Source organism: Salvelinus sp. IW2-2015, linkage group LG6.1 (assembly GCF_002910315.2).
Source record: "Salvelinus sp. IW2-2015 linkage group LG6.1, ASM291031v2, whole genome shotgun sequence".
Lineage (NCBI taxonomy): Eukaryota > Metazoa > Chordata > Actinopteri > Salmoniformes > Salmonidae > Salvelinus > Salvelinus sp. IW2-2015.
Genome location: NC_036845.1, coordinates 13,224,663 through 13,232,742, shown reverse-complemented (window position 1 = coordinate 13,232,742; position 8,080 = coordinate 13,224,663).

Here is an 8,080-nt window from a genome sequence, read left to right as displayed (position 1 = left end):
AAAAGAACGTCCCTTTTTCAGGACCCTGCCTTTCAAAGATAATGTGTAAAAATCCAAATAACTTCACAGATCTTCATTGTAAAGGGTTAAAAACGGTTTCTCTGCTTGTTCAATGACCATAAACATTAATGACAGCACCTGTGGAACGGTCGTTAAACACTAACAGCTTACAGACGGCAATTAAGGTCACAGTTATGAAAACTTAGAACACTAAAGAGCCTTTCTACTGATTCTGAAAAACACCAAAAGAAAATGCCCAGGGTCCTGCTCATCTGCGTGAACGTGGCCTTAGGCATGCTGCAACGGAGGCATGAGGACTACAGATGTGGCCAGGGCAATAAATTGCAATGTCCGTACTGTGAGATGCTAAGACAGTGCTTACAGGGGAGACAGGGACGGACAGATGATCATCCTGCAGTGGAAGACCGTGTACACAACACCTGCACAGGTGGGTACATCCGAACATCACACCTGCGGGACAGGTACAGGATGGCAACAACAACTGCCTGAGTTACACCAGGAACGCACCAATCCCTCATCAGTGGCTCAGACTGTCCGCAATAGGCTGAGAGAGGCTGGACTGAGGGCTTGTAGGCCTGTTTGTAAGGCAGGTCCTCACCAGACATCATCGGCAACAACATCGCCTATGGGCACAAACCCACCGTCGGGACAGAACAGAACTGGCAAAAAAGTGTCTCTTCATGACGAGTCACAGTTTTGTATCACCAGGGGTGATGGTTCGGATTCGCGTTATCGTCAAAGGAATGAGCGTTACACCGAGGCCTGTACTCTGGAGCGGGATCGATTTGGAGGTGGAGGGTCAGTCATGGTCTGGGGCGGTGTGTCAGCATCATCGGACTGAGCTTGTTGTCATTGGCAGGCAATTTCAACACTGGTGTGTTACAGGGAAGACATCCTCCTCCTCATGTGGTACCCTTCTGCAGGCTGTCCTGACATGACCCTCCAGCATGACAATGCCACCAGCCATACTGCTCGGTCTGTGCGTTATTTTCTGCAAGACAGGAATGTCAGTGTTCTGCCATGGCAAGCGAAGAGCCCGGATCTCAATCCCATTGAGCACGTCTGGGACCTGTTGGATCGGAGGGTGAGGTCTAGGGCCATTCCCCCACAGAAATGTCCGGAACTTGCAGGTGCTTGGTGGAAGAGTGGGGTAACATCTCACAAGCAAGAACTGGCAAATCTGGTGCAGTCCATGAGGAGATGCACTGCAGTATTAATGCAGCTGGTGGCCACACCAGATACTGACTTTTTGATTTTGACCCCCCCTTTGTTCAGGGACACTTATTCCATTTCTGTTTGTCACATGTCTGTGGAACTTGTTTCAGTTTATGTCTCAGTTGTTGAATCTTGTTATGTTCATACAAATATTTACACATGTTAAGTTTGCTGAAAATAAACACAGTTGACAGTGAGATAATGTTTCTTTTTTGCTGAGTTTACATGACATACAGTATTACAGAGCCTTCAGAAAGTATTCCACTCCTTGACTTTTAAACATTTTGTTTTGTTACAAAGTGGGATTCAAATTGATTTGATTTTCAATGATCTTCACAAAATACCCTGTGATGTCAGTGGAAGAAAAAGTATATACATTTTGTATTAATGGAAAATAACACACTAATATATCTTGATGGATAAGTATTAAACTTCCTGAGTCAATACATGTTACAATCACCTTTGGCAGCGATTACACCTGTGTGTTTTTTCTGGGTAAGCGTTTAAGAGCTTTGCACACCTGGATTATGCAATATTTGACCATTATTCTTAAAAAAATGTGTCACGCTCTGTCAAGTTGGTTATTGGTCATTGCTAGACACCATTTTCAAGTCTTGCCATAGATTTTAAAGCCGATTTAAGTCCAAACTGTAACTAAGCCACTCAGGAACATTTAATAACGTCTTGGGTAAGCAACTCCAGTGCATAAATTACTGTGTTTTTCGATTATGTTCTGTAGAAATCTGAATTTGTCTCCCAGTGTCTGTTGGAAAGCAGACTGATTCAGGTTTTCCTCTAGAATTTTGCCTGTGCTTAGCTCTATTGCGTTTCTTTTTATCCTAAACAACTCCCTAGTTCATGCCAACCCATAACATTATGCAGCTATTACCATTCTTGAAAATATGAAGAGTGGTACTCAGTGATGGGTTGGATTTGCCCAACAATAAGCTTTGTATTCAGGACAAAAGGTTCATGTATTTGCCAATTTATTTGCAGTATTACTTCAGTGCAAACAGGATGCTTGTTTTAGAATATTTCTTATTCTGTACAGCTTCCTTCTTTTCTCTGTCATTTATGTTACTATTGCGGAGTAACGATGTTGTTGATCCATCCTCAGTATTCTATCACAACCATTAAAATCTGTTACAGCCATAAAACTCTGTTACATTGGCCTCATGGTGAAATCCAAGAGGGTGTCTTTCCTCTCCGGCAACTGATTTAGTAAGGGCACCTGTATCTTTGTAGTGACTGGGTGTATTGATACAGTGTACAATTAATAACTGCACCATGCTCAAAGGGATACTCAATGTCTGCCTATTATACCCTTCTGCCAATAGGTGCCCTTCTTTGCAAAACATAGGAAAACTTCCTGGTCTTTGTAGTTGAATCTATGCCTGAAATTCACTGTTCGACTTAGGGACTTTACAGATAATTGTATGTTGAGGTAAAGAGATGGGGTAGTCATGTTAAACATATTATTGTATACAGAGTGAGTCCATGCAACTTATTATGTGACTTTGTAAGCACATTTTTACTTCTGAACTTATTGGCTTGCCATAACAAAGGATTGCATATTTATTTACTCAAGACAGCTTTTAATTTTTTATGAATTTGTTAACATTTCTAAAAACACAATTCCACTTTGACGTTATGGGGTATGTAGATCAGTGACACAACATCTGAATTTAATTAAAAAAGTAATACTAGCCACCTAGCAATTTTATGAGTTGGCTTTAGCTATCCCAGATAGGTTGAGGCAATCAATCAAGTTAGAGTAGCTAGCTGTCTAACTATCATCTTCACTGGCATGCCTGCTGGCAAGATTGGTAGACTTTGAAAAGCAAGCAATAACTAAATGTACTGAATAAGACTCACATTCCTTTCATATTTTACCCATATTTAGCAGAGATGCAGAGAAGCATATTTAGTTTATTTAAAAAATAACCACTGTCAGGAGGATACAGACATCTCAAAAGGTAGTTGAAGTCAGAAGTTTATATGCACTTAGTTGGAGTCATTAAAACTCGTTTTTCAACCACTCCACAAATGTCTTGTTAACAAACTATAGTTTTGGCAAGTCGGTTAGGACATCTACTTTGTGCATGACACAAGTAATTTTTCCAACAATTTGTTAACAGACAGATTATTTCACTTATAATTCACTGTATCACAATTCTAGTGGGTCAGAAGTTTACTACACTAAGTTGACTGTGCCTTTAAAACAGCTTGGAAATTCCAGAAAATGGTGGCATGGCTTTAGAAGCTTCTGATAGGCTGATTGACATCATTTGAGTCAATTTGAGGTGTACCTGTGGATGCATTTCAGTGCCTACCTTCAAACTCAATGCCTCCTTGCTTGACATCATGGGAAAATCAAAAGCCAGAACCACAAGTCTGGTTCACACTTTGGGAGCAATTTCCAAATGCCTGAAGGTACCACGTTCATCTGTACAAAACATAGTAATCAAATATACACCATGGGATCACACAGCCGTCATACCGCTCAGGAAGGAGATGCGTTCTGTCTCCTAGAGATTATCGTACTTTGGTGCGAAAATTGAATCAATCCCAGAACAACAGCAAAGGACCTTGTGAAGATGCTGGAGGAAACAGGTACAAAAGTATCTATATCCACAGTAAAACAAGTCCTATATCGACATAACCTGAAAGGCCGCTCAGTAAGGAAGAAGCCACTGCTCCAAAACCGCCATAAAAAAGCCAGACTTCGGTTTGCAACTGCACTTGGGGACAAAGATCATACTTTTTGGAGAATGTCCTCTGGTCTGATGAAAACAAAATAGAAACTGTTTGGCCATAATGACCATCATTATGTTTGGAGGAAAAAGGGGGATGCTTGCAAGCCAAAGAACACCATCCCAACCGTGAAGCCACGGGGGTGGTAGCATCATGTTGTGGGGTGCTTTGATGCAGGAGGACTGGTGCACTTCACAAAATAGATGGCATCAGGGGAGGAAAATTATGTGGATATATTGAAGCAACCTCTAAGACATCAGTCACGAAGTTAAAGCTTGTTCGCAAATGGGTCTTCCAAATGGACAATGACACCAAGCATACTTCCAAAGTTGTGGCAAAATGGCTTAAGGACAACAAAGTCAAGGTATAGGAGTGCCCATCACAAAGCCCTGACCTCAATCCTATAGAACATTTGTGGGAAGAACTGAAAAAGCATGTGCGAACAAGGAGGCCTACAAACCTGACTTAGTTACACCAGCTCTGTCAGGAGAGATGGGCTAAAATTCACCCAACTTCGTTAGTTGTTAGTGATGTTATCATTATCAAATAGTTAATTGCCATGCAGCATTTGTTTGGATGTTAAATGATGAGGAGTCATTGATGCGAGTAACCAGTCTTGTTCAGCACATTGTAATACATCCGGGTATATCAAGCACACTGGTAAAAAACTGGTATTTCAGCAATTACATTTACCAACAGTGGCATTAACGTGCCATCTTACACCCATAACATCTTCCCTTTTATAAAATAGGACAGGAGATGTCAATTACTAACAAAACAAACCTAGTATTTATATCCAACACTACAGATTAAGTATTTTAGGTGGCTGGGACAGCTGCCCGCAGCGTGAAAAGACAGGGAGCTTTTCTGTGAGGACTGAGGGATACGCACAAGCTCGTCACCTGACTGTCTGAGGGGACTATTGATGGGCAAGGGAGCCGTCGTCCTGTGATCCCCTGGCTCTTCGCCCAGTGTCTCAGGCCATGCGTAACTTGTAGGGGTTTCTCCTTTGTCACGCGACCCCTATGACCATCAAGGTTCTGAGTAGGTGCTTGCTCACCACCCCGAATGTCAACCCTGTTATGATGTTACAGTGATCCATTCCACTTCGACCAAGTAGGAGGGTGGTGCAACTTTTTGCAAACAGGATCCAAGTCTCCAGAGGCCCGGCAGGTCCCCTGGTAGTGGCTTCCTCCACACCACTTCACCCACCTTGAGCTCAGGTAAGTCCTTTGCTGATTTGTCGTAGATGAACTTGGACACCTGTCTTCTGTGATGAAGCTTCTCCAGTACTTCTGTCACCACACTGCGCTCCAGGAGAGTGTTGGCTACTTGCAGAGCTGCTTTTAAGCGCGTTCCATCAGGCGCTGGGCCGGCCTACTATTCATGCTGTCACGGCCGTCTAAAGGTGGAGACCAAGGCGCAGCGTGGTATGCGTACATTCTTCTTTATTAAGAATGAACACTGAAAAAACCGAACAAAATAACAAAACGAACCGTGAAGCTAATATGGATAGTGCAGACAGGCAACTAAACATAGATCAAGACCCACAAAACCAAAAGGGAAAATGGCAACCTAAATATGATCCCCAATCAGAGACAAAGATAAACAGCTGCCTCTGATTGGGAACCAATTCAGGCCACCATAGACATACATAAACCTAGACTACCAAACCCCCTAGACATACAAAAAACCCTAGACAACACAAAAACTAGCATACCCACCCTCGTCACACCCTGACCTAACCAAAATAATAAAGAAAACAGAAATACCGGACCGGAGACCCTCGCTGGAGACCCAGGGCTAGGGACCGTCGCTGGAGACCCTGGGCTGGGGACCGCCGCTGGGGACCCCGGACTGGGTGTCGCTGGAGGCTCTGGACTGGGGATCGCCGCTGGAGGCTCCGGACTGTAGATCGCCGCTGGAGGCTCCGGACTGGGGATCATCGCTGGAGGCTCTGGACTGGGGATCATCGCTGGAGACCCCGGGCTGGGGACCGCCGCTGGAGACTCCGGACTGGGGATCGCCGCTGGAGGCTCCGGACTGGGGATCATCGCTGGAGGCTCTGGACTGGGGTCATCGCTGGAGGCTCCGGACTGTGGCCCGCCATTGGAGGTTCCGGACTGTGGCCCGTCATTGGATGTTCCGGACTGTGGCCCGTCATAGGAGGTTTCGAACTGTGGCCCGTCATAGGAGGTTCCGAACTGTGGCCCGTCATAAGAGGTTCCGGACTGTGGCCCGTCGTTGGAGGTTCCGGACTGTGGCCCGTCTTGGAAGTTCCGGACTGTGGCCTGTCGTTGGCGGTTCCGGACTGTGGCCCGTCGTTTGAGGTTCCGGACTGTGGCCCGTCGTTGGAGGTTCCGGACTGTGGCCTTGTTGTTGGAGGTTCCGGACTGTGAAACGTCGCCGGAAGCTCTGGACTGGGTACTGTCGCCGGAAGCTGTGGACTGGGTACTGTCGCCGGAAGCTCTGGGCTGGGTACTGTCGCCAGAGGCACTGGACCATGGAAGCGCACTGGAAGCCTGATGTGTGGTGCCAGAACTGGTGGTACCGGGCTGAGGACACGCACCTCAAGGCGAGTGCGGGAAAGAGGCACAGGCCGTACTGGACTGTGGAAGCACTTGAGGCCTGCTGCGTGGTGCCGGAACTGGTGGTACCGGGCTGAGGACACGCACTCAAGGCGAGTGCGGGAAAGGACACGCCCCTCAAGGCGAGTGCGGGAAAGAGCAGCAACCGTGAAGCTAATATGGATAGTGCAGACAGGCAACTAAACATAGATCAAGAACCCACAAAACCAAAAGGGAAAATGGCAACCTAAATATGATCCAAATCAGAGACAACAATAAACAGCTGCCTCTGATTGGGAACATTCAGGCCACCATAGACATACATATACCTAGACTACCAAAACCCCTAGACATACAAAAAGCCCTAGACAATAAAAACTAGCATACCCACCCTCGTCACACCCTGACCTAACCAAAATAATAAAGAAAACATAGATAACTAAGGTTAGGGCGTGACACATGCCTTCTGTTGAGGTATTGCACCACTGCAGGACTGCTTTCCAGGCCACTTGCCCTCTCACATAGCTTTTATCAAATCAAATTTGAGTTGTCACATGCAACGAATACAACAGGTAGTGAAATGCTTACTTACAAACCCTTAACCAACAACAGCAGTTTTAAGAAAAATAGCCCCCAAAAAATATGAAATAAAAGTAACAAATAATTAAAGAGCAGCAGTAAAATAACAATAGGCGAGGCTATGTATAGGGGTACCGGTACAGAGTCAATGTGCGGGGGCACCGAGGTAGTTTAGGTAATATGTGCATGTAGGTGGTTATTAAAGTGACTATGCTAGATAATAAACAGAGAGTAGAAGCAGTGTAAAAGAGGGGGGGGGGGGCAATGCAAATAGTCTGGATAGCCATTTTAATTAGATGATTAGGAATCTTATGGCTTGGGGGTAGAAGCTGTTTAGAAGCCTCTTGGACCTAGACTTGGCGCTCCAGTACCGCTTGCCTGGAGGTGCTCGTCCCTGTCTGTGTGCTGTCTGATTTGTACAAGGTGCTGGTCTGTGACATTGAGGTAGTCAGCCTGGTTGATGTGTTCAACATCCACTTGCTCTGTTTGTAAGCTGCACACTGCGTGTTGTTCATGCATGGAGCGTGTTTGCCTGATGCAGAAGCCCTGCTGAGTCACTCACATACATCTCCGGCCCTGGCTTATACACCACCTCGAGGTTGTAGCTTTGTAGAGCCAGTAGCATGATCTGAAGGCGTTTCAGGCTGTTCAGGAGAGGCTTGCTGAATATAGCAATAAGGGGCTTGTGATCTGTCAATGCGGTAATGTTGTCGCGCCCATAGAGGTAGTTGTGGAAGCATTGGCACACAAACACAATTCTGAGACACTCCTTCTCTATCTGGTCATAGTTCTAGTCTGTTGGAGTGAGTGCCCTGGAGGCGAATGCCACAGGCTGGCCCTCCTGCATGAGGAGGGCAACAGCCCAGTCCATACTGCTTAGTTTAACACATGTCCACATTGAACCTGAAAAATGTAAAATGTAGAGACAATGTTTTCTGTAACAA